Here is a 6,930-nt window from a genome sequence, read left to right as displayed (position 1 = left end):
AAGAAGAAGAAGAAGAAGAAGAAGAAGAAGAAGAAGAAGAAGAAGAAGAAGAAGAAGAAGAAGAAAGAAGAAGAAGAAGAAGAAGGGTGTTAAAACCCCCTGCTTATAGCTTTAAAGTGCCTGCTTAGGCAGACTCAGGGGCCGGGAGTTCGATCCCCAGGCCTGCCATGCTGGCCCCACCCCGGGGAACACTGAGACGCTGATTGAGACTGGGCATGTTGGCCTGTGCATATAATTCCAGCACTTGGGAGGCTGTAAACAGGAGGATCACTACAAGTCTGATCTACACAGTGAAACCCTATACACCCTGTCCTAAATACAAAAAAAGAAAAAACCCAAACAGCAATCTTGAAGGTTAAAACAAAACTCAATAAACAATTGAAATAGTGAAATAAACAACCAAAATCCTCAGCGATATACTAGATAAACAGAAGGAACAATTTCTGAATTTTAAGACAGGTATTTTGAAATACCCCAGTCAGAGAAAAAGAATTTTTTTCAATGAACAAAGAATGAAGGAAGACTATTAGACTTACAGGTCATTGTTAAGTGTAAAATATTTGCATTATGAGTTTTCTGAAGGAAGAAGGAAAAAGGCATAGAAAGCCTAGTTTAGAAAATAATCCATGATAATTTCCCCGATACATACATACAAATCCAAGAGTTGCAAAAGATTCCTAATACAGTGGATTTGAAAAAAAATAAATTATCAAAAAAGAATAGATTCTCTCTAAAGTGTAGTATAGTCACACTGTCAAAAGTCCAAGATAAAGAAAAGTGTAAGAACAAGAGAAAAAGCATTAAGTAACATATACATTGCATCTAAGAAAACCTCCATTGGACCCAATTTCTAAAGATAAACCTTACAGGCAAGGACAGATGGAGAGAGGGGGAGGGAAAAGAGAGAGAAACAGACAGTGCATGGAGAGAAGGGAGGGAAGAGAAGCAAGGTGAAGAAAAGGGAAGAAGAAAGGCCAAGTGTAAATAATATACCCAGCAAAGCTATCCTTAAGAAATAGAAAATCTTTTCAAGACAAAACAGAGAATTCATCCCTATCAATGTGGCCTTGTTAAAAATAGTAAAGAGAATTCTATAGAAGAGAAAGGATAACTGCCATCATGAAAACAGAAATATAAAAGCCACTAGTAAGGCAGACTTAGTGGACATATACATAGTGATCCACCCAACAACATCTGAGTACACATTCTTTTCAGCTACACATGGGACATTTTCTAAAATATACCACATACTAGTCCATAATCATGCTTAAGTATATGCAAGAAAACAGAAATTATCCCATGCATATTATCTGACCACAGTGCAGTGAAACTGGAAATTAATTACAAAAGAAACCATAAAAACCCCATAAACATGGAAACTAAATAGCATCCTCCTCAGCAACCATGGGTTACAGAAGAAATTAAACAATATCTACAATCTGATGAAAATTCAAACACCACTTACCAGAATTTGTGGGATGCAATGAAAGCAATTCCAGGGAAGCTGAGAAATTTATAAGGTGAACTCACACATTACCAAAATAGGCTGAGAACAAATAAATACCCAAATGCTGCACCTCAAGCTTCTAGAAAAAGAAGAGCAAACCAAGCCCAAAGCCCAAAGATGGGAGTAAATTATAAAGATTAGAGCTTAAATCAACACAATTGAGACAAAGAAAATAATACAAAGAATTAATGAATTCAGGACCAACAATATAGCTCAGTGGACTAAAGCACCTGTTTAGTCCCAGCACAGTGGAGGGGGTTCAATCCCCAGCATGCCTTGCTGGTTCCATCCTGGGGGCAGCTGACAGGGTGATTGAGACTCAGTATAGTGGTACATACCTGTAATCCCAGTGCTTGGGAGGCTGAAAACAAGAGGTTCACTAAGAGTACAATCTGTGTAGTGAGACCCTGTAGACCCTGTACTAAATACATATAAAAAAGAATTAATCTAAAAGCTGGTTCTTTGAAAGATTAAATAAAATTGATAAACTCTTAGCCAACCTCCTCAAAAAGAGGAATGAAAAAGCTCAAATTCAAAGAATAAGGAATAAAAAGGAAGAAATTACTACAGATCCTGTGGAATTAAGAAGATCATCAATAGCTACTTTGAAAATCTTTACTCTCAGAGGATAGAAGACACAGAAGAAATGGACAGATTTCTAGATAGCTACAAATTGCCAAAACTGAATCAAGAAGATATAAAAACTTTGAATAGAGTTTTTATTGAGCCAGGGATATAGCCCAATGGCATAAGCACCTGCCTGGCAAGTGCAAAATCATGAGTTTGATCTCTTGTACCAAAAGAGAGAGAGAGAGAGAGAGAGAGAGAGAGAGAGAGAGAGAGAGAGAGAGAGAGAGAGAGAGAGACAGCTCAGCTGTGCTAATTTTTGGCTGAGGAGATAGCTCTGTAGAATAAGCACTTGCCTGGCAAGTGCAAGGTCCTGAGTTCAATCCCCAGTACTGAAAAAAAGAAAAACTCTGAATAACCCAATATCAGCCAATGAAATGGAAAATGTAGTTAAAAGCTTACTAACATAGAAAATCCCAGGTTCTGATGGATTCACAGCTGAATTCAACAAGAAATTTAGAGAAGATTTAATCTCAATATTCCTCAAACTCTTCAATGAAATTAAAATGGAAGCAATACTCACAAAATCATTCCTTGAGGCAAGTATTATACTGATACCAAAACTGAAACGAGATTCAACCAAACAGAGAATCACAGGTCAATCTTGCTCATGAACATAGATACAAAAATTTTCAGTAAACTACCAGCAAAGAGAAAACAGGAAATCATCAAGAAGATTATATACCATGACCAGATAGGATTCACCCAAGGATACAAAGATGTTTGAACATACACAAATCTATAAATGTAATACACTATATCAATAGAGCCAAAACTAAAAACACACAATTATCTCATTAGATGCATAAAAGGCTTTTCACAAAGTCCAAAACTCATTCATGATCAAAGCTCTATTGAAAATTAAAATAGCCTATCCTCAACCTGATAAAAGCCAACTATGACAAACCAACAGCCAACATAATTCTAAATGGAGAAAAACTGAAAGCTTTTACTCTCAAATCAGGTACAAGACAAGGATGTCCTCTGTCACCACTCCTATTCAATATAGTTCTGGAATCATTAACTAGAGACATTAGACAACAGAGAGAACTAAAAGGAATAAAATAGGTAAAGAAGAAGTTAAACTATTATTATTTGCAGATAGCATAATACTTTACTTCGAAGACCCAAAAACCTCCTCCAAGAAGCTCCTAGAATTAATAAACAAACTCAGTAGCATAACAGGATACAAAGTCAACACTCAAAAATCAATAGCATTCCTCTACACAGATATCAAACTCACTGGGAGAGAAATTAGAAACAATACTCTTCACAGTAGCATCCAAAAAATAAAATACTTAGGAATTAATTTAACAAAGGAAGGAAAATATTCATACAATGAAAATTACAGGGCTGGGCAGATGGCTCAATGGAATAAGCGCTTCCCTGGCAAGCGCAAGGACCTAAGTTCAATCCCCAGTTCCGAAAAGAAAGAAAAAAAAGAAAGAAGAAAGAAAGAAAGAAAGAAAGAAAGAAAGAAAGAAAGAAAGAAAGAAAGAAAGAAAGAAAGAAAGAAAATTACAATCCTCTAAAAAAAAAATCAAAAAAGATTTCAGAAAATTGGAAGATATTCCTTGCTTCTGGATAAGAAGAACCAACATAGTGTAAATGGCCATGCACCCAAAATTGTTATACAGATTTAATACAATCCTTATCAAAATACTACCAACATACCTCACAAATCTAGAAAAAACATTCTTAAAATTTATTTGGAACCAAAAAACCCTAGAACAGCAAAGGCAATCTTGGGCAACAAAGGCAAGGCAGGAGGCATTACAATCCCTGGCTTGAAATTATGCTACAAAGATGTGATAAAATTATCATGGTACTGGGAAAAAAAACAGACACCAGGATCAGTGGAACAGATGAGAATATGCAAACACAACTATGAACACACTCAGTCATCTTATCTTTGATAAAGAGCCAAACATATTCACTGGAAGAAAGATAGTCTCTTTCAAATGGTGTGGGTAAAACTGGCTCTCCACATGCCAAAAACTAAAACTAGACCCAAGTCTATCACCATGCACTAAACTAAAGCCAAAATAGATTAAAGATCTAAACATTAAAACAGAAACACTAAATCTCCTGGAAGAGAAAGTAGATGCAAATCCTGAAGACATAGGAGTAAGCAGACAGTTCATGAATAAAAACTAAACTGCATGGGAAATACTCCAAACAATCAACAACTGGGATCTCATCTTACTGAAAAGTTTCTGCATATCAAAAGAAATCACCAACAGAGTCAAAAAACAACACAAATTTGGAAAAAAAAAAATTGTAACCAAGAATCACTCAGACAAAGGACTTCTGTCTAAATTCTATAAAGAACTAAAAAAAATGGCCCCCAAAATTTAAAGTCCCAATCCAAAAATGGGCATGTGAGATGAGTATACACTTCTCAGAGGAAGAAATACAAGTGGCAAATAAAAACATGAAAAAATACCCTAGCTGGCCACAACCAGACACACCATGTGGCCCTCCATCTCTGTGACCGCCTCCCCCAGGCATGGCATAGGGCCTCACCTCACTGTGGCAGCAGCACAGCACAGCACGCTTGACTTCATGCTTGGTACCAAAGCTGATGGTGAGACCATCCTAAAAGGTCTATAGTCCGTTTTCCAGGAACAGGGCATGGTGGCATCAGTGCATACCTGGCAGGACCATGATTGCCTAGCAACCTACACAAACAAAAATGACAGCTTTGTCAACTTGAAAATTTATCCACATGGATTGGTGTTGCTGGCCCTTCAGAGCTATGACAGTGATATCCAGGGCAAAGAAGAAATTGGTAATATTTTGAACAAAATAAAAGAGAGAATGAAAGAATTGAGTCAGGCTGATACTGGGCAGGTGAAGCATTTGCCAACCAGAGGGGCATTGACAGGTACTGGCCTACAGCTGATGGGCATCTGGTTGAGTATGACATAGATGAAGTGGTATATGATGAAGACTCACCTTATCAGAACATTGAAATTCTACACTCAAAGCAGTTTGGAAATATTCTCATCCTTAGTGGGGATGTTAATTTGACAGAAAGTGAATTGACATGTACCCGGGCCATTATGGGCAGTGGCAAAGATTACACTGGCAAAGAGATACTGATTCTGGGTAGTGGAGATGAAGGCATATTATGTGAAATAGTCAAACTGAAACCAAAGATGGTCACTATGGTAGAGATTGACCAAATGATGATTGAGGCATGTAAGAAATACATGCAGGAATTTCTGCCGCGCCTTGGGCCCTCCATATCCGACCGACCCCAGGCCCTATGAGTGTGGGGGAGAGCTTCTGCTCTATCCTGCACCAGCCCGCCGCTCCAGGCCCAGGCCCGCCAAGTGAGAGAGGCACTTCCCCACGTTCTCCAGACCACCCCGGCCCGACTAGACCCAGCACAGCCTGCCTTCTGAGTAAGAACTGCTGCTGCACTCTTGGGAGTCCTGCAGACCCACCAAAACACAACACTGGTGAGTTTGTGGGAGAGCTTCTGGGCTCTCTTGCTCCCACTTCTCATACCCCTCCAGACTCAGACCAAACCTAGCATACAGACTTGAGGTAAAACCCTGCAGCTAAAGTCTCCACAGTGAGAGACTAGGGTCAAAACCACACAGCTAATCCAGGAACAGATCATTTTACCAGAGGTGTACAGCAAGCTCAACTCCAAGGGCAACAACAGTAAGGAGTTGAGCTAAATAGCCTAAGCCAAGCCAGGCACAACTGCATGAACAGAACTTGGTATATCAGCACCTGAATTGCATTAAGTGATCATATAATTGCACCAAAGTGCTACACCAAAGGCCAGAGGTTCAGTGTTAAAAGAAATTATAAAGTCAAGGAGCAAAATGCAATCTCAGGTCTCAAGCCCACCCATAACAAGTGCAGAGGACACTAGCTCAGCTGAAATAAATAAACAAATAACGTTGGAAGTACATAATCAACAGCAGAAAGATACAGAGGAACTCAGAGCAGAATTAATTTCTGGAATTAAAAAAAAAAGAAAACTGAATTTATAGCAGCTGAACTTAAGAATCAAATGCAGAAACATATGGAGGAATCACAATGCCCAATCAGAACAAATGCAGTGGACACTAGCTTAGCTGAAATACATGAATTAATAGTGTCGGAAGTAAATAAGCAACTATATAAAGGTTTAAAGGAACTCAAAGCAGAATTATTGTCTGAAATGAAAAAAGAAATTTCTAAACCCATAGCACCTGAACTAAAGAATCAAATACAGAAACATAAAAAAGAAACCCAATCTGTTAAAAACTCTGCAGTAAAAGAATTAATAACTGTTTCTAAAGAAGACATTAATAAAAAAATACAGGAAATTTTAAAAATGATGGATTCCTTGAATAAGCAATACAGAAAAGAAATAGATCGCATGAATCAGAGTCAAAGATGTAGAGGACCTTAAAATCTCAATTACAAGCCTAAAAAACTGTTTGAGCTAAAGTAAAGATAGAGTTTCAGATCTTGAAGATGCTGGTACAGCTAGTGAAAAGGTAAGAAAGGATCTCTTAAAAACAAGTAGGATGCAGGAAAAAATAATTCATCACCTGCAAGACAATGCGAACATGAACAATGTGAGACTAATAGACATCAATGAGAATGAAGGCGTCAATACAAATGATATAAAAAGAGTATGGGCACAAGTAACAGCAGAAAACTTCCCAAATATGAGGAAACAATCTGATACTCATGTAATGGAAACATACAGAACTCCAAATAACTTCAACCCAATTAAAAACCGAGACATATAATAGTCAAGATCCCAGAAATCCAACACAAGAGTA

The 6,930-nt window shown here is 37.8% G+C and overlaps 1 pseudogene; it reads left to right on the top strand.

The window, feature by feature from the left end:
- The first annotated feature begins 4,666 nt into the window (after positions 1–4,666).
- The window catches only part of LOC101591133, a 3,566-nt pseudogene continuing 1,302 nt past the window's right edge, over positions 4,667–6,930 (top strand).

The sequence above is a fragment of the Octodon degus genome, unplaced genomic scaffold (genome assembly GCF_000260255.1).
Source record: "Octodon degus isolate 3935 unplaced genomic scaffold, OctDeg1.0 scaffold00058, whole genome shotgun sequence".
Lineage (NCBI taxonomy): Eukaryota > Metazoa > Chordata > Mammalia > Rodentia > Octodontidae > Octodon > Octodon degus.
Note: the sequence above shows the minus strand (reverse complement) of the source record. Positions and strands in the feature narration are given on the sequence as shown.